General features: G+C 51.1%; 1 protein-coding gene and 1 long non-coding RNA gene across 4 annotated transcripts in view; one reads left to right on the forward strand and one right to left on the reverse strand.

Moving 5' to 3' along the window:
- Nucleotides 1–7,111: 7,111 nt before the first annotated feature.
- Nucleotides 7,112–19,182, reverse strand: LOC131275102 (uncharacterized). Its single transcript, XR_009182556.2, has 3 exons — nt 19,048–19,182; nt 7,925–8,005; nt 7,112–7,203 (listed from the first exon to the last, which is right to left on the reverse strand). It is a non-coding gene; the product is annotated as an uncharacterized lncRNA (long non-coding RNA).
- Nucleotides 18,378–20,337, forward strand: part of TNRC6C (trinucleotide repeat containing adaptor 6C) — a 180,948-nt gene continuing 178,988 nt past the window's right edge. Inside the window, exon 1 of one of the 3 annotated variants that reach the window (XM_012525910.4) lies at nt 18,378–18,514. The gene's annotated coding sequence lies outside the window, so the exon portion shown is untranslated. Of the gene's footprint in view, nt 18,515–19,076; nt 19,135–19,275; nt 19,415–20,337 lie in introns of those variants that run through there. The other 2 variants (XM_058284802.2, XM_058284800.2) reach the window with 2 other exon arrangements.

Raw genomic sequence — 20,337 nt, forward strand, 5'->3', positions numbered from 1 at the left:
AAGGAAAGCCACGTGGAAACTTGCCCGTGCTTCCCGTCCTCTGCTTTTCACCCTTGTGGGCACAGACAGACAACCTGCTTCTGCTACACTCCTGGAACTACACGCCTCGGTGGCGTCCCGCCCCCACACCGCACACCCCGCACTTCCTCCTTCCGTCATGGGCGCTCAAGCCCTAAGCCAGGCTCGGGCCGGCGGTCTCCAGGCCCTCCTGGCTTACATCCTGGACACCTGGACGTTTCTCCAGCTTTCTCCTCCTCGCCGCCCTGGGCCGGTCCTCGTGGCCTTCAGCCTAAACCTTTGCCTTCTAACTCATCTCTTCGAGGCCCTTTTGAGCCCGTCCTTCAAGCTGCTGGGAGCCCACTGCAAACCGCGTGGCAGGATGACCACCTGGGCCCTCTCAGCCTTTCCCAGCCTTGTGAAACTCATCTGCACAAATGTCTAATGAAAGGTTTGCTGGAAGCCCCAGGTCCCCAGCAGTCACCACTCAAGAGGGAAACAGGGGGGAGCAGATTTGGCTCATCGGATAGAGCGTCCACCTACCACATGGGAGGTCCAGGGCTCCTGACCCAGGTGGTGAGCTGGCCCATGCACAGTGCTGATGTGTGCAAGGAGTGCCATGCCACACAGGGGTGTCCCCGCATAGGGGAGCCCCACGTGCAAGGAGTGCACCCCGTAAGGAGAGCCACCCTGCACGAAAAAAGCACAGCCTGCCCAGGAGTGGCACCGCACACACGGAGAGCTGACGCAGCAGGATGACGCAACAAAAAGAGACACAGATTCCTAGTGCCACTAACAAGAATACAAGCGGACACAGAAGGACACACAGTGAATGAATGCAGAGAGCAGACAACTGGAGGAGGGGGGCAAGGAAAGGGAGAGAAATAAAAAATAAATCCTTAAACAAAAAAAGATGGGAAGCGGACTTGGCCCAGTGGTTAGGGCGTCCATCTACTACATAGGAGGTCCATGGTTCAAACTCCTGACCTCCTTGACCCGTGTGGAGCTGGCCCATGCGCAGTGCTGATGCGCACAAGGAGTGCTGTGTCACGCAGGGGTGTCCCTGCATAGGGGAGCCCCATGCGCAAGGAGTGCACCCCGTAAGGAGAGCCACCCAGCGCAAAAGAAAGTGCAGCCTACCCAGGAATGGCGCCGCACACACAGAGAGCTGACACAGCAAGATGACGCAACAAAAAGAAACACAGATTCCCGTGCTGCTGACAACAACAGAAGTGGACAAAGAAGAACATGCAGCAAATAAACATAGAGAACAGACAAGGGGGGCGGGGGGGAGGGAAAAGGGGAGAGAAATAAAAAAATAAAATAAAATGCAAACTTTTTTTTTTAAAAAAAGGGGGAACAAAGAATGCCACTGAAGGCAGCTGGCTCTCAGGAACAATTTCCTTTTGGCCACCAGGATTTTATGAACAACAAGCATTCAATCTTAAAGTGGACTCAGGAATACAGTGGAATATTGTTATTAGCTACTTTCGTCAAGACTCAGTTCTATAGCAGCTATTCATTAAACACTTGCCTTTAAAGTTTACATTTTACTAAATAAAAACAAGCATATGGCTTATTAGATAAACTTTTAAAGCAATACTTTCTCGTTCTAGAAAGTCTTAAAAATACAGGAAAGCATAAAAAATAAACAGTTGTCAATAATTTCACCACCCAAAGACAACAGCTACTAATACTTTTTAGATTTTTTTCCTGAGAGTATTTTTTCTGTATATAGATATTTTTACCTATATGAGATTGTTATCTGTATGTTCGATGCCTTTTTTTTTTTACTTACATTAACTTCTGTAAGCATTTAACAGCTGAGTAATAATACATTGAGATGATATATATTAACCTATTTAACCATTTTACAGTATGCTGCTTTAAAATATATGCTATGGTAATAATGCAGCCTGAAGCATTTTAAAAGACTGAATTAGGTATAAGATGGAATTCTTTATTGGGCAAAAATCTGTCCACAGAAATCCATCATGGAAGACTTAGATTTCCTGAGACAACTCCTCAGTCTACCTCCTCCTGCTTTTCTTAGAAGTGTGCTAAAGAGAGGGCCTTCTGGGGGATTCTGAATATTCCCAGACTCATCCAGGGAACCACACTGGTCTCTCTGGTGAAAAATTCATCTGAGGGATGTGGTTTTGCCCCTAAAATTCTATTCAGGGAACCATTGTCCAAGGCCATCCACACTGCTTAATTGACAACTGTCTTTAATGGGCTGGGATGATGGGACAATGGCTCTTTAAGCCACAGATGATGACTGATGGAGTTCCAACAGGATAAGGTCCTCACTTTATTCTCTCCTTCATTATTTTACTATCTCTCCGAGTGATGGTCGTTAATGGGTTGGTATTGCTGTAAAACTCCATGAATGGTGGGTGGGAGTCTACAAATCCCTCAGAATCACGCGAGGTCCCCTCCATTTGATTAAGGCGGCTACAAAGAGACTGGCATAAAAGTCTGCCCAGCCTCAGGAGGTTGAGGACACTTGGAGAAATGTGCATTAGGCATGACAAGATGGACTTCAGCTTCTCCCAAATGGCTCCGAAAATCGTCAAATTGTATTTACTCCTTGTGGGTTGGGGTAAGAAGCCAAGTTAAAAATGGCAATTTGGAGATTGAGAAGAATACAAAGGGTTGTGAAGAATTCATCACTAAATTGCCCGTTGTTGATTCATTCACTCCTTTCACATTTTATTGAGCCAGTTGGTCTTTGCCAGGTGCTAGGGCGGGGCCCTGGAAAACCAAGATAACCAGCATGTACCCAGGCCTCCAGGGTCCCACTGCCTCGAAGTGGAGGAAATACCTACTATCCAACAATGACCAAAATGACAAAAGAGCTATTGACATGCCAGCTTTATGGGCACGCGCCCCATGGAGTCACACGGGCCCCGCACTCAGAAGGGACTCGTGCTGCAGTTAATGCTTTGCTGTCAGCATCCTGAAATCCTGAGTCATGTTTAAACAAGGGACATCCCCCACCCCACCCCCAATTTCATTTTGCACTGGGCCCTGCACATTACGTAGCCAGTCTTGCAAACAGAGGTCACGGAGGCGCGGATAACTACTTCCTCTTCAGGTTTTACAGAGGGAAAACCTGAACGGTCTTGAAGAATGGCAAGGCCTCACTGACACTGGACCTTCCCTGGCCAACGTAACCAAGACCCAGTGACCTCCACGTTGCTAAATCCGGCAGTCAATTCTCCGTCTCATCTTCCTTGATGTGTCCGCGGCGTCCGACAGGCTCCATCCCTCCCCGCTCCTCAGCACACTTCCTTCACTCGTCTTCCAGGATCCCACACATTCCGCCGGGCTGTCCATCCTTCTCAGTCTCCGTGGCTACTCTTCCCATTCCCCCCAGCCCTCTCACAGCTGGTGGGATTCAGAGCTCAGGGCTTGGTCTCCTGCTCTTCTTCACCTACATCCACTCTCTTGTGGTTTGAATCCTAACCATGCACTACTGACTTTCAGTATATATCTCCAGCTCAGTTCTCCCTCCTGAACTCAGATTTGCATATCCAACCGCCTTCTGAATATCTCCATTATCAGATACTTGGAGCCATGAGAGTTGATAAGAACCATATCACCTGGAAATACATTTCGCTACTAGAAACAGAACCCAGCTGGCAGCAGCTTTAACAAATAAGAACTTATTTTCCTCTTCTGAGAAGTCCAGAGATAGATGCTTGCTGGCCTTAGTTCTTTCTATCTTTCCAACATCCTTACTTAGCGTGTTGGTCTCTTACTTCACAATCCCAAAAAGCCTGTTGTGATTCCAGCCATCACATCCACATTCAGGCAGTACAAAAGAGGTAAACTTTCCCAGAAACCATCAGCAGACTTCATCATATGGCTCATCGGTCAAAACAGTCAAGCAGCCACCCATAGCTGCAAGGGAGGCTGGGAAGGCAAGTATTTAACTAGATATTTTGCCATCCTACACAAAACTGGGGCCCTTCTGGCAAAAAAGAAGAGGGGAATGAAATTATTCCAGGGCCAGGTATGTCCTAGAAGAAGTACCAGGAGAAGCATGAGTTCAGTTGCAAAGGTAGGGAGGAGTCAGATTGTAAAGAACAATGACTCATGGCAAAACATCTGAAGAGCAGGCAGAGGGAGGTGATTCAGGAGAGGCTGAGCAGGAATGGCCTGTGGAATGGGGGAAGAATCAGCCTGGAATCATCTCAGGCCACACTGTGGTTTCCAGGTACCCCCCTTGGTTGTTCTGCTCTGATGAGTAGAGAGAGATGTGAAGGGGAGCGCTGGCTCTGCTCCCCGCTCTTGCCCTGCTTCCGTGTCTTGACTTCCAGCTACAGGGCAACAGGTGGCAATGGATCATCAAAGGCACTCCTGCCCACGTGGGAAATTCCTATAGTCACTTCTCCCAGATAAAGCAAGACCACAGCCTCTTTGAAAGGTCCTGGCTAAAACGGCTGGAAACCCCACGCAGAAAGCATTTTGGTAAGCAGGGCCCTTCGGTGTGACAAAGAGTACCGTAAGCACAGGGGGAAGTGAGTGTATGCATCTCCTATTGCTGCCGTAACAAATAACTCCACAGCGAGAAGCATAAATTGACAAAAATGTGTTACATTACCGTTCTGGGGACTCTTTGGACTAGCAGTGCGGTGGCTGCAGGGCCGCGTTCCTTCTGGAGCCTCTAGGGGAGAATCCGGTTCCTTGCCTTTTCCTGCTTCTAGAGGCTGCCCGCCTTCCCTGGCCTGGGGCCTCGTTCCCCCATCTCCAAAGCCCACAAGGTCACCCCCCTCAGACAATTCTTCTGTAACCACATCTCCCTCTGACCACAGGCAGGAAAGTTTCTCCAGTTTGAAGGACTCGTGGGATTTGACAGCCTGGGTCAATCTCCCCATGTCCGGGTCCTTAATCCCATCTGCAAAGTCTCTGTGCCAGGTAGCATGTTCACAGGCTCCCAGGATCAGGGGACTAGGGTGTGGCTGTATCTGGGGGCCCTTTCCTCTGCCTCCCACAGAGAGCTGGGATGTCGAATGGCAAAGACCAGAGCCATAGGGTAGAAGGAGAAAGATGGCTGGGAGATTGGGAGCCTGTGTGTGGAGCCCTGGGAGGCACTGCCACCCTCCAAATCATCCGTCATTCCACAAGGACTTATTGAAGTCTCCTCGGTGCCCAGCCCCTTCACTCTGCTCTTAGTGCAACAGATGACAACAAATAACTAAGTGGAATCCAGACCAGCGTCAGATGGAGCAGGTGCACGGAGGGGAAGGGGGCAGACCATGGGCTGAGGGCAAAGTCCTACTGACCCCCTACTATGTGCCACTGCCCCTTGCATCTGGGCAGGGCACAGGGCACAGTCACCCTCTTAGTTCCTGGAGCCACCAAAACAAAGCACTCCAAACTGGTGACTTGAAATGGCAGAAACTTATGCTCTCCAGCTCCAGAGACCAGAAGGCTAAACATCAAGGTGTCGGTTGCACCTGGCTCCCTCTGGCACCTGTTGGGGAGGGTTCAGCTCCAAGTGGGGGATGCTGGCCACCCTGGGTGTTCCGTGGCTTACATACCTCTCACCCCAATCCCTCCCCCTGGCTTCACTCGTGTGCTTCTGTGGCTCTTCCCTTCTTACGAGGAGAAGCTTTCGAATTAGGTTAGGGCCACCCTAATCCAGGCTGGCCTCTTCTTAATTAATCACATCTTCGAAGACCCTATTTCCAAATAAGGCCATATTCATAGGACCAGAGGTTAGGACTTGTCTCCTTTTTTTTTGGGGGGGGGGACACATAACCCGTAACAGGCGCTGACTCTGCCATTCTCCCCATCTCCAACCTTCACTGGCTGCCAGAATCAGGGTACAAAGGGAATGGGGACTACTGGCCCCAAGAATGCATGGAAAGACTCGCCTTCTGGAAGTTTCTACCAAACAGCTGTGGGAGCCTCCCTACCTGTCCCAATAGTCTGGCCATAGGTACCTTCTCATTTCCCTCTTTCCAAGACCCCCATCGCTCAAGCCCCGCACATCTCACTGCACCAAAGGAGGCTGCTGGGACATTTGTGTGCATAGAATGGTTTTCTCTTTCTTCCTGGCTGCAACGCTGCTTGGTTTGAGTTGGACCCCAGGATGGAGGGACCTTGTGGTAAAAAGGGCTCTTAAATCAAGCTAGGTCATACCTTTGACGCTGCTAATCAGTGCCACGGTTTGGCACTTCCAGCACTTCCAGAATCACTACAAAGCAACTGTGCCCACTGAATGCAGGGAGGTTATTGCCGGAGTTGTTTGAACAAGGTATAACAAGGCCTTTTAGCGATAAGTACAGGACTCTCCAAAGAGATCCGTCCTGAAATGTCAGACTCAGATATATACATATTTTTTGTACATTGAAACACGTGTCTTTGCTCTAGAACTGTGTTGTCTTCTGGGAACACACACAGAGGCCCATTGTTTATGCTGCCAATTAGGAACCACGTTTGACCCCAACACACAAAGGCTCGGTTGTGCCCCAGCGGCTAGGGGAAGTGTCTGGGACTTTTTGACACAGGTCCTTCCACTGAAAGGCCTGGAGGCCCCCGGCTGAGCCGTGTCCTGCTGCCCAGCCGAGCTGGACATCCAGCCTGGAGCTGGGGGAGTCCAGGTGAGCGCCGGTCCCCTGTGGCACTGCTCAACTGCCGGTCCCAGCCCTCAGCTGGGCTGTTCCTGGGCAGCCTCTCAGCACGGCGGCCACTGTCCCCAGGCCATGCAGCATCTCCTCCCTGCAGAGCTGGAGAAGGAAGTTGGGTTTTGAAGGAACAGCAGGTAAACTGAGCCTGCCCGAGGCCCCCTGGCCCAGCAGGGGGACTATCTGTACACTCTTGACCAACGGGCATCTATGGCCACCACAGGGCCGGCCGTCGAGGCCACACGCGGCCTTCGTGAGCAAGGCCCTCAGCGTCCACCATGTCCTCGGCACGGGAGCCAACCCACTTCTCCGCCTGCTTTGGAAATGACAACTAAAGGGAGTAAGATTTTCCCAGACAAAGTGCAGCCATTACTAAAGCAGGCTCGTCAGGGGTAAATTTCAATTGTTAAATGGGTGGAAGAAAGCAAGGGGAGAATATTTTTCTAAAGAAATTCTTGCGGTAAGACAGTACTGACCCCACAATTCATCATCTCCATCCTTTGTCAGCATCCGCACACTATGTGGTCCAATTGGAGATTGGGACTTGGATCCAATATCCTTTTCGCATCTAGTAAGGGATAAGTTAAATAAATTATGGCAATTTCATTTGATAAAACAATACGCTTGTCATTAAAACGGCTTTATACAGAGTTTATTACAGTAACATGAAAAATTATAATGTGAAAAAGTTTCTTGCTCCTAGATTAAGCACGTTTCTTTTTTCCCCAGCGAGAAATTCAAAACGATATGTACAGAGCAAACATACCTGTGAGGTTTTTTGTTTTTAAGTTATGCTAAGAAATGAATCTGGAAAGAAATACTTTTAAATATTAACATAGGCTTCTTTGAGGATTTGGACAATGTGATGTTTTTCTTCTTTCTGTCTTTTTATATTTTCTACATTTTTCATAAAGAGTGTATATTATTTTGTAGATGGAAAGAATAAAATAAACAAAAATTTTAAAAAGCTACAATGAGGAGAGAATAGGGTGGGAGCTCCATTACCTAGCCTGTCCCTTGTTTCCATGTCATGCTGTACCCATGGGCATGACAACCCTGCCCAGGCCACACTCGATGGACATCCAGACCTCATGGCTGACAATCACACCAGAAGCCAAATTTAGAGGCATGGTGACCCCTGAATCTCACCAGGTTTGTTTTTTTCTTCAGCCCCCCCCCACACACATTTGGCTAGCTATGCACACACACACATGCACACTTACCAGAATCTACAGGGTTTTGTCTATGGAGTTTAAAATGGAAAGAGCAGGTTTTACAGGGAAACTTACATGGCCTCTTTGCAGGAAGATGGACCATTTTAGCAGTCACTGAAAGCCCAGTTCTGATCTTCTCCAAGGAACACTGAATTCCTGCAGATGAGACAGATTCCACCAGTAATTCCCAAAGAGACATGCTTTCCAAGATAAAGGCTACGTGCCAGGGACGTCTTTGAGAGTCAACACAGGTACCTCCCCAGGACTTCACCCCATTTGTCTAAGGGCACACTCAGTGCCCAGGAAGACAGGAGCATACTCATATCCCAGAGTATGAGCACATACCGTGGCAGACTCCAGGTAAACCTGCCATCGTGTCTAACCTTCAGTCTGTAATTTGGGCAGCTGCAAGAATGCTCAGCCCTGCTCCTCCAATTATTCTACCTATTGACTTCAGCAAGAACTGCACCTGAGGATCTGAGGTCAGTATCGCTTTCAAGTACCCAGACTGCAGAGCAGAACCTGCTTCTGTTATCCAAACCGGACTTCTCACCTTCACATACGTGGAACCCTGAGCCTAGCAGGCTTGTCTACCCTCATTTCCTGCCTACACACCTACACCTCCTTTCCATGGTCATCTCCTGAATGCAGCCTTCCCTGATGTCCACACGCAGAGGTAAGCCAGGAGCATCTGGTGTATAAGATTCTTTCATTCACCTGGCAAATATTGCTGAGCACCTGTTATGTACCACGCACCAGGGTTGTGACTCTGAACTGGTGAGACATGGTTTGCTCACGTGAAATCTGTTAGACGTTTAACAGAATGGCCAAAAGGAAACAACAACAAACAAAAGGCCAAAAGCAGGAATCCAGCCCTCACTGCCACAGCATGGCAGGGTCATCGAGGGGAACCTGACTCCACTGGGGAAAATAAAATAAGGAAACATATTGGTTCGGCCGGGGCAGAGGCTCCCTTGGCTTGACTTTAACAACAGACTGAAAGTGGCCTGTGGTTTGCTTAATCAAATATTATTAAAGATGAACCCACCAGTCTCCATCACACCCTTATTCCAGCTACTGGATCTGCCATTCTCTTGACAACACAGGCTCCTCATCTAGAGTCACTTTAACTCCTTGTCTCCTGCGTTGGCTGCAATTAGCAGCCAAGGACACATCTGTCTCTGAAATGTCTCCAACCCTTTTCGTATTCCCACGACCACTTATCTCCACATTGCCAAGGTCCATCTTTCCTCCCTTCAACCAACGTGTATTAAACACTCAGTGCAGGCCAGGCACTGGGCCAGGTGCAGGGATAGCGCAGCGAGCCAAAGAGGGAGCACTGCTTCTGCTGCCGTAGACATGCAGACCAGAGGGAGAGAAGGGCATTAACCAAGGCTCATTCGTAACTGTAAATGAGAAATTTAATAATGAAAGGATGGACAGATGGACAAATGGACAGATGGATGACCACTGCTTGGGCTATCATCTGATCCCTGCTCTGATCCTGCTCAGGTCACTCGTCTGCCTAAATCTTCCACCAGCTCCTTTCTGCACACTAAACCAAGCTCTCATTCCCTGCTCTGGTCCCAACCTACCTTTCTAGCTTTATTTTCTTCAATCCCTCTAGGAGGAGCCTGTGGACTCTTTTAACTATGGCTATGATCATTTGTTTTGGCTCTCCAGAAAGTTCACCCCCAACTGTGCTGTTGAAATCTTATCTATCCAAGAGAAGGGAAGTGTGTGTGGTGGAAGACGATGTAGACAAGCCAAATTCTCATCTATGGCAGGAAGTCATCAATTATGTTAAATTGAGAAGTCAAGAAGGGGGAGTGTGGGCTATTATTTAGAAATATGCAGGTAGCAGTTAACGCAGAAAGAAGAGCGAAAGGAGTTGAAGGTGGTTGCCTCTGGTGACAGCAATCAAGAGTAAGCAAGGATGAGGCATGAGACTGTTTTTGTTTTGCTTTGTTTTGTTTTAGGTACCCGGGGCCAGGGATTGAACTTGGGACCTTGTGTGTGGGAAGCTGGCACTCAACCACTGAGCCACATCCGCTTCCCTGAGTTGGTTTTTTCACTTCTTTTGCTTGTTGTTAGTTTTTGGGTTTGTTTGTTTGTTGTATTTTCAGGAGGCACCAGGAACCAAATCTGGGAACTCCCCATGTGGGAGGAAGGAACTCAACTGCTTGAGCCATACCTGTCCCATGTTTTTTGTTTGTTTTAAGCCGTGTAGTATATAATCACCTTTTAAAACTGTGAACATTAATGAATTTGTTTTTTAAAATTATCTTTAATGCATACCATGTAGCAAGACAAAAATATAAGTAAGAACTAAAAATGTAAAATGAGGTGATATATATAAAGTGCACAGTGCAATGCCAGGCAGGTAATAAGCTAAGAATAAAAGGTTTTCATTATTTTTTTCTCTTCTCTGAACACTGCCACTAAACAGAGGTGAGGATGGGAAGTGCTTCTTCACATTATATCATGTGTAAATCACTGCAACAGCTTCCTAACTAGTTGCTTTACCTAGTTCCTCTCCCTTTATTATAGCATACCAATGGCATATTCATCTTCCTGAAACTCTTTTTCTTTTGAAATCCCTAAAGACTCTACAACGATACTGTGTGCTAGGGTATAGTAGTTCCTGTAACAAACTCCAGACTCTCAAGTGCTTTCCCTAATATAAGTGCATTTTTCACTCATTTAATAGCCCACTTTGGTATCCCTAGCTTGCAGGAGATTTTCCTCCTCTTGGTGTCTTAGGAAACAGGCCCTTTTCCATCCCTTAGGGTCTTGGTGTCCCCTGTATCCAGGCAGAAGGGGAAGGAGAGAGAGATGGCTCAACTGCTTCTCAAATTGCCTTCGTGTAGAGTATCTCTTCTGCTCATGTTCCATTGGCCAGAACTAGTCACATGACCCCCACATTAGAGTGGAAGGGGCTGCTGGGAAATGTAGTACCTGGCTGGACAGCCCCCTTGTGAAAACTCACACTACGCAAGGGCCTTCTCTCTCATTCAATACCTGTAGAACCACGCCTAAACTCTTGATTCAACCCTATGCTTCACTCACTTATTTGAAATGACAGGTTCCTGCCTGCCAGCGGGAGTCATCTCTAGTTCCAGCTGCCAGATCTTGCCATTCTCTTTCCCACATAGTTCTGTCCTTCAATGCAGCACATTCTAAACCAACTAAAGACTGTGGGATTTCTCAAGCACAAATCCCATCTCCTCCTTGAAAACTTTCATTTCTATAGCCATCACTGACGGAACCACATGTTTTGACACTGAACTTCTGAGTCATAGAGCTTGAGAGTTGGATGAGTCCTTTCCGATGCGCTTTGATCCTGTTGATATGCAAGTGGGGAAATGAAACCGAGGAAGGTGAAGGGACCCCGAAAATCACGGCACACACAGCAGACCTCTGTCCCTTGCATGTCAGCTATTAGGCAGGAACCTCAACGTCCCTCGCAGCTCAAGACTTGACTTTCACAGAGCCATGAATCTGAAGCTCAGGTGGTGCTCAAGAGCCTCGCTGGCCTCCGGGCATTTGCATCTCAATGTGGATTCGCTCCGTCGTAGCCAGACGCCACAATGGCCCCCATGAGGATACCCGCCCTCGTGTAGGGTTTCCACTCACGTAGTGCCCCTGTGGCCTATGTAACCATAGAGTGCAGCCGCCGAAGGGAGAGGATATCTCTTTGGAGATTAGGTTATAAAAACCGGCTTCTGTCATGGAGCCTTTTGGAGAACCCTCGTGGCAAGAAAATAAAGTCAGCCTCCTGCCAAGAGCTGAGTCAGTGAGTGGGGAGCAGATCCTCCCACCGCAGTAGATCCTGTAGATCCGACAGCCAGACTGAAACCTCAGGAGAGACCCTGAGCCAGAACCGTCCAGTTCAGCCGACCCTGGTTTCCTGTCTCAGAAACTGGGTTCCATAATAAACGTCTGGTGCTCTAAGCTGCTGCATTTGGGAGGAATTTGTTACTCAGCAATAGATAACTAAGTCATTTCATTTTTGTTGTCTGTTCACAATCAAGGATGCATTTTGGTTGACTTGAGGGAAGGGAAGAAAATTATATATTAAACTTTCTGTAGAAACAAAAAAACTGGGACTTTACCAAGGCCTCAGGAAAGATCTGTTGTAAACATCAAATGTTCTCCCAAGAGTTATCCTAAATCCCCAAGTAGTTGGTAAACTACTAAGAAAAAAGAGGAAGAGAAAGAGAGGAAAGGAGTGAGGGAGGGAAAGGAGAGATGGAGAGAAGGAGGAAGGGAGGGAAAGAGGGAAGGAAGAGGAAGGAGGGAGGGATGAAGACAGGCTATCTTGAACATCACCTCCTTTATGGAACTTTCCCTGATCCACCTCTCACACCTAATTTCTAGATGTGATTCCTTGTATTGCCCTTTGATTTTCACTTTCTTAGGGCATTTATCCTCATTTATTATTGTTCATTCATTAACTCAACAAAGAAATATTTACTGAGCACCCCAGTGACAGCTCTGTTGTAAGGGCTAGAGGTATATCAGTGGACAAAACACAAAGATTCTGGCACTCTGGCACTCGTGTAGTTTACATTCTGCTGGGGAAGGCAATAAACAACAAACACAATAGAAAGTAAATTACATGGCTGGGAGGGTGATAAGTACTGTAGACAAAAGAAAAAGTGGATCAGGGAAGTAAAATGGTTTATATCTTTATTGGGTCCTCTCTCAGATTATCAGCAGAACCGAGCCACCGAAGGCTGGAGAGGATGTTGGCCCAGCCAGCTTGGCGCGACTGCAGAGCTGTACGTATCCTAGGTGCTGACGAGTATTTGTTTAATTAGCGCAAGGATGAAGGCGTGAGCCCTCGAATGAGGCGTTCACTCAGACCAAGTGGGCGAGTGGCTGGCTGCTGACCTAAAGCCGCACTCGCTGACTTGGGATAAAAAGGAAAAAGGGGATTCCAAGTTATCACCAGATCTATCAGCAGGATTGGGGCCAGAGCGAAGCTGCTGCCTGACCTTTCCTTCTGCCCCAAATGAAACCCTGCAGCTGCAACCGCCTTATCTTTCTCCCTGATGCACCAGATTGCCAGCTTGGCAAAAGAGGATGAAAGAAACAGCCGTGCCCTCAAGCCACCTGGACGGCATTGAAGGGCCTGGAAAAAGGAGGCCATTTAAAGGCTGGAGCCCCTTGTAGAGGTGACATCCCTGTGCTCCCAACCCAGATGACCTTGCACAAATTTTCACCCCTGAGTCTCAAAGGAAAGGGCGCAGGAGAAAGAGACCACTGTTCAGCACCCACACGCCCGCCGACCCAGGCCTGCCTCCAAGACATCAAAATGTCTTTTTATGACTCAGACCCAAAGAAACAAATGCCAAAGAACTATGCCTCCCATGCTACGGGTGATTTGGGGGCTGGAATTATTTTTAATAGCAGGCAAAATACAAACAATGAACTCTAATGTAAACTATGGACTATAGTTAGTACAATTATAATAATATTCTTTCAGTAGTTGTAATGAACGTACCACATTAATACGAGGTGTTTATAATACGAGGGATGTATGAGAATTCTGTATTTTCTTCATAATTTTTCTGTAAACCCATAACTTCTCTAATAAAATATACATATGTATATATTTAAAGACTAAGTAGTAATGGTCTCCATTTTTTTTGTTGCAAATCACCCCCCTAACACATACACACACACACCTGCCCCTGCAGCTCTTTCTATTGCCTCCCTCTGGCCTCAGAAAGAACCGTCCTCTCCCTGCCCTTGGGCACAGCCCTCCTCCCCCCATCCCCTCCATCTTCCCGAAGTTCTCTCTTACTCCGTCACTCAACCCCTTTAAAAAAAACACAGGGGTGGGAAGCGGCTGTGGCTCCATCGGTTGGGCTCCCGTCTACCACATGGGAGGCCCTGGGTCCGCATCTCGGGGCCTCCTTGTGAAGGCAGGCTCGCCCGCCCGCTGTGGAGAGCCGCCAGCCCGCAAGCACCACGGAGAGCCGACTCAGCAAGGTGACACAACAAAGAGGGAGACAAGCAAAAAAAAAAAAACATACAGAAGAGCGTGCAGCGAATGGACACAGAGAGCAGACAACAAGCAAGACACAATGCGGGGGGGGGGGGGATTAAAAAAAAACAAACAAAAAACGAAGGGGAGCCAGTGTAGCTCAGTGGTTGAGCACCGGCTTCCCACATACGAGGTCCTGGGTTCAATTCCCCGCTCCAGTACCTCAAAACAAAAAGCATACCAACTTCCTCTCCGCTGCTTCCCTTCAACTGACCCTTTCTGCTCAGCATATTAACAGGCTCCAATCTCTTCTGCCCAGAGACAACATCCCGCCACCCGAACAGAGCGAGACTTAGAATCATTCCAGGACTCTATGCTATGTTCAGGATAAAATCCAAACTCCTTGGTGTGACATGAGATGCAGGTGTGATCTGGCCCCTGGTGGCCCCTTGCAGACACCCGAAAGCACCGTGTGGCCCTTAGACTGCCAGACCTTCACAGCCGCTCTTCCTTCTCTCCCCAGTGCTTTCCCACTAACTTCTGACCATCACTTAACTTCCATCCTCCCTGACTCAGATCACCGACCCCTCCGCAGGGGATGGGGGTGGGGGGTCTGGGTGGGAGCAGGGGAGTCTTCCGAATCCCTCCAGAGCGAGGGGGACATCTCCTCCTGCCTCCATCAGCACCCTATCCATCTGCCTACGTTGGCCATCAAGATTCACGCATGGCTTTCAGCCTTAAATCTCCAGCACCGAGTCCATGGCCTGGCACATCATGAACGGTCAGTAAACGCCCAATGAATGACTCCAATTCAACGTGGGAAAAGAAGTCCAAGGCCCAGAAGAATGCCCAAGGTCAAACAACTAGTGGCTGGTAGAGCTGAGATTCATCTTTACTCTTATTTTAAGGATCTTTATTCCAATATTCCTCAGTGTAACAGAACAATTTGCATCAGAATCACCTGGGAAGCTGGTCAAACATGCAGATTCATGGGCGGAGGCCCTCAGATCTACATGAATCTGCATTTTAAACAGGTTACCTGGGTGAAAGCCCATCTCACTTTTTAGGGCCAAATCTGTTGCTGTCTCTTGATGACAAGCAGGGAGAACAGAGCCCCACAATACCCACTCCTCCTCCGTCATTCCATCATTCCAGCTTCATTACCTTTTCATTGAAAAGCAATCATTTGTTTGACTCCCCTTGAGAGCCCACCATTAGAATGCAAATGCTGCTCGCTGAATCCGGGGCTGTAGAAAGTGGCTGGAGGAAGCAGGGCAGCCCTGTGGGTGTGATAGGACAGGCTGGGAGGGGAGGGGAGGCAAGCCTTGCACACACACAGAGTGCCAAGCAAAGATGCCCTCTTTTAACAGCTAGAGCGGGGGTCTCCAACTTGAGCATCAGAATCACCTGGAGGCCCCCTCGGCCCCAGCGCCAGGGCTTCTGATACCGGAGGTCTGGGTTGGGAGCCTAGAAACCACCTTTCCGACAACCTGTCAGTTGCTGATGCTGCTTGTCCAGGACCCTACTTTGAGAACTACTGTGCTCGTTGCCTCGTGTTTCTTCCCCCAATGCAGTAATCTACTCTGCACTACCCATGGAGAAATGGGTGGAATCACCAGGTTTTCCCACAAGTGTGCATCTTCTCACAGGTCAAGATGGAGTTCCTATGGATAATTCTCATGGTCCATCCTTGACCTGAGCCAACATCTGTCCCAATACCTTCCACTCATGGCCCTGGATCTGCCTCCCATGTCCTAACAGAACACATCTCTGCCTCGGTGTAGGTGGGAGCTCCATAAGTGTTTGAAGACAGCCAGCATCTCTAGCCTGTCTCGACTCTACAGCAACGTTTTCTGCTCTTGCAATCGTTGCTCAAGGACTGGAGTTTTCCACCATTAACCACTGCCTCCTTGAGACAGTCTCCAAGTTTGTCAATGTCTTCCTTTCAAATCATAATGCCCAGAACTGGACAGAGGACCCCATAGGGGGACTGGTTCGCTCGGAGAGCAGTCTTTTGAACTGGACACTATTTTAAGGTAGCTTGTGTTTCTTAAATGAAGTATTTTGCATGTTTAGTGATGTTGGGAGCACGGTCACTTACAGTTAGATCTTTTTACATGAGCTACATCTCCATCCTGGCCTTAACTAGTTGATTTTTTAACTCAAGGACTCCACATAGCTTTTATTTCTCTCAAGCACCACTTTATTAGTTGCGTCCATCTTTATACATTAAAACGCCTTCGTGATAAGGTAGTGGAGGCAGGGCTAAGGGGATCACAGATCGTAAATCTGAAGGAACCCATTTCACAGTTTTGTCTAAAACAGCCACCAGTCAATGGATGTTTTGCTCTGCATTCTCCACACCACGGCCATCACGCGCAGCAGTGTTTCCTGGTCAGCTCTGATTTCAAACGTTCTTTTCTACTGCCACAGGCCCACATGCCCAAGCACGGATCTCATTTTGGGGTCTGAAAATGTGGTCTCTAGGACTCTGCCTCTTCTCCAGGTGTTTATAGTTTAAGATAATAGGAGGAACGTAAGTATTTTGCTGGTTTAAACTGAGGGAGGGGAATAATAAAGGAAACCAGGCAGAGAAGTTGAGAGGTTAAGGTCACAAATTCAACATCAAGGAAAAGGATTAAATAATGTAATTTGGGTTCCATTTCTTTAAAGGCGATGTTCCGTTTATGACAATTCTTGATCCACCCAGAGACCCAGACCCCTCGTCGATTTAGCAACTTTAGTGGATGCTGTGTGTTTTGAAGATACAACTTTGCACTCACTCCTGGACTCTGACAACACATCTACCTTCGAGAATTACAAAAGATGCAGGCTCCTCACAGCCAGGAGTTAAATTATTATCAATCAAATGTTGAGTACAAAGGGCAGAAACCTCATGTCAGCTCTCTCCGGCTTCAGGTCCTTCGAAATGATGTAGGTTTGGGGGAAAGGAACCACACGATGTGGACATTCGAATACTGGAGAGAGAGGTTGGTGAATCTGACTACGGGAAGCTTCAAAACACTGCAACAAGAAAGGCGTGCGCCGAGCTCTCTGGGCCCTGAAGGGAAGAGGGAGCCGGGCATTTGTCGCTTGTCTTTCCTCCACAGACTTTTCAAAGCATGACACGTGGTAACAAAACTGCATTGAGAAAGAAGTGCTCTTCCAGATGGGGACACGGGGCAGGGAGTGGCCTCTCTCAACAGGAGCAACTTTCGAGCAGCCCGGCGCCGCGCGAAAGGCGAGCCTGCGCCCCCGGCCCTGCAGGAAAATGGAGAATGTTCTCGTGGACTGACCCTAAATTCAAAGGGACTTTTCCAATGAAACCCTGCGCCCGATTAATGAATAATGTATATACAGGAAGGGCTGCGGGGTGGGGGGGCGACGACGGTCACCCAGCACCGGGAAGACGAGTGCCGGGGCCTGCGTGCCCGGAGGGAGCTGGGGTGCTGGCGCCGCGGGGAGAACGGATGTCTCCCGGGGATCCGTTCCGCAGCGAGGCTGGTTTGGCTCGCGGCGGGGAAGCCCCCGGGCAGCGGCTGCGCGCAGGGACAGGCGGGCGGGAGGCTCCGCGAGAGGGATGCTTCGGGAACCGGGATGGTGTGCGTGCGTGTGAGGGCACGGCGGAGAGGGCTCGGGGCGTGGGCTCGGCACGGGCGGGCGCCGCGCGCGGCTGCACGGCGAGGCCGGAGCTCGGGGTGCAAACGCCGCGCAAGGCTCGGGGCGGGCGGCCGTGTGGCCTGGGTGCGCGCCTCGACCGCGCCACGCGGTACCGCAGGAGCCCCAGTAGGGAGGGGGGCGGTGGCAGGGGATGGACACCGAGCGGGCCCCACACGCGGCACCGCGGGAGCAGACAGCACAACCAACCTTCGGCGCGCTCCCCGCGCGGTCTGGGGAGCCACCGCACGGACGGGTATTAAAAGGGGCGACGGGGGCGTGGCCCTGCTGGAGGGAGCCAATGGGACGTGGAGGGGCGCGCGGGGGCGGAGCCCGAGCGCAGGGCGCCGGTTGGCCGGCTCGCCCTCGGGTATGCAGATGCGGCGCGGTCACGTGCCAGGGCCCTGGACGACTTCCTGTTCGCCGGCGGGGCGGGGCGGGGGCGCGAGCGCCCCGTCTGGCTGGAGCGGGGGGAGGGGGGTTCTTGTCAGTTAGAGCAACAAAATGGCCGCGGTGGCAGCTCCGCACCTCAGCGCGACGGCCCCGGGAGCCGCAGCCGCCGCCGCCCGCGCCGCCGCCGCGCAGCCCTGAGCGCCGCCGCGCCCGCGCCCGCCGCCGCTGACAGGCCCGTCCCCGCGCCCGCCGCGCCGCTGCCGACGCCGCGGGCCCGCCCGAGCCGCCGGCGCAGGGAGCGGAGCCGGCCCCGCGCCGAGCGCACCCGCCGCCGCCGCCCGCCGCCCGGGGCCGCGCCGCCGCCGCCGCCGTCCCGCCCGCCGGAGCGAGGAGCCGGGCGCGTCGCGGCGTCGCCGGGCTCGGACCTGGACCTGCCGGGCCGCGCCGCCGCCCACCCGCCCGCGCCGCCGCCGCCGCCGCCCGCGCGGGGACCTGAGCCCGCGGCGCCGGGGCTGAGCCGGCTCCCGCCGCCCGAGCGCGCCCGAGGCCTCCGCGCCGCCGCCGCCAGGCCCGCGCCGCCGGAGCCCCGCGGAGGAGCCGCCGCCGGGGCCGGAGCCCAGGTGAGCGGGCGCGCCGGGGCCGGGCCGCGGGCCCCTCGTCGCGCCGCAGCTTCGCCCGAGCCGCTCGCGCTCCCTTTGTTCGGCCCGGGCGGAGCGGGAGACGGCCCCCGCCCGAGCGCGAGGGCAGCCGGAGGGAGAGCGCCGCCGCGGGCCCCGGGCCCGCCGCCCCGAGCGCCGGGGGCGGCCGCGGGGGCCCCGCTCTCCCGGGGATGCCGCCGGCGCGTCCGCGGAGGCGCGCGCCGAGAGGCGGCCCCGCGGCCCCTGGCCTGCAGCGGATTTTTTTGGTTTTTTTTGCTTTTCCTTTTTTTTTTTGTCTTCGAGAGGGAGCTTTGGCAGATGTGGAAGTGTGCGTTCGAGGCCAACGTGATTGGAATGGAGGGTTTGGAACTAGATCGCTCCCCACCTCCTCTTTTTTTTTTTTTAAACTGATGCAGTCGGTGGAATTCGGCTCTTCCTCGGGGCGGGCACCCCCGGCGCTCGCCTTTCCCGAGGCGTGCCCGAATCCCAAGCCTTTTAGGTGTAGGACCTCCTACCTCCACGGCCGGGGGGCGGGGGGCGGGTTCCGGGCGACCTCCGGGCGGCGAGGAAGGACCTCCGGCGCCCCGCGGGTCGGAAATCAGGTGAATTTCTAACGGCGCTGCAGACTGCGGAGTAATGCGTATGAGGAAAACGAGCCGTGCGACATCTGCCCGCTCTCGCAGAACGTAACCCGAGCGCCGCGGTCCCGCCTCTGCTTTAAGCGACGCCTCATTTGCACCTTTACCTTGTGGGGCGGATTTAATTAATTGGTTGATAGCGATTAAAACGGGCGTACGTGAATAGAGGGGCTCTCAGCGCCCTAACCTGGGGGGGAAACAGTTCGCTGGCATGTGAAACGGAGCTTGAGGAATCTTCCCAAAGGTGAAGGAGGGCTCCTTGGGTGTTATGCTGGGGCGGGGGAGGAGGGGCCGCTAGGTCTCGGTGGGATTTTTAAGGCGTTGGACGGTGTCAGTGGTTCTACCCATCAGGAGTCGAATGGTCTCAAACCTTGGCCTCTGCCAGATTCAACCTCCATTTGAGTGGTCTGCTCGGTAATTTCTAGGCATGAACTGCAGATTCCGAACTCAAAATGGTGCTCCGTAGATGTCCAACTAAGCGTCTTGAAGGAGTTGCAAGTTGGAAGCTTCGGACTGGCGTAATCCATTGTGTGGCCGAAGCTGGTTTTCCAGCAGGATCTGGTGTGCACGTCCGGGCGCAGCTGCCGGAATCGGTGGTCAGGCTGGTGATGTTTTCTGTGTAGAGGCTCCTCCGTCTCTGAATGTGTTTTATGCAAGTTGTTTCCTACGTTGAGATTTGGATAACTGTGGGAATGCAGTGAGACACTGGAACAGTGCCAGAGGGGATTTCAGGGGACCGGGTGGCCAGGTTGATCTCAGCAGGGGTTGCTGAGGGGTGTATGCATACGTTCCAGAATTCCTTCCAGACGAGTGAAAAAGCCCACGATAAGACCCAGCCCCAGGCCAGGTGAACTGGGCTGGCAGAGGGCACCTTGAAGGAATTTATGTTACTCCAGAAAAACAGGTGGTGACGGTCCTTGTACACATTTCAGTATGTGATGCAGAATGAGAATTTAAAAATGACTAATTCCGTTTTATTATCTGAATTCCTTTGGTGGTTAGTGTTTACAGGCCATAATAATGGTCTGAATTGCTGTTATTTTGCTTACCTCTACTGGAAATTTTTAGTATTTGTATTTTCTTAAGAATAGAGGTTCTTGGACTCTGTTTTTCTTAGACTTGTTAGGGCACAAGAAATTGATAGCCCAGTAAATGACAGTGGTCAAA

This window comes from Dasypus novemcinctus, chromosome 21 (assembly GCF_030445035.2).
Source record: "Dasypus novemcinctus isolate mDasNov1 chromosome 21, mDasNov1.1.hap2, whole genome shotgun sequence".
In the NCBI taxonomy this organism is placed as follows: Eukaryota; Metazoa; Chordata; class Mammalia; order Cingulata; family Dasypodidae; genus Dasypus; species Dasypus novemcinctus.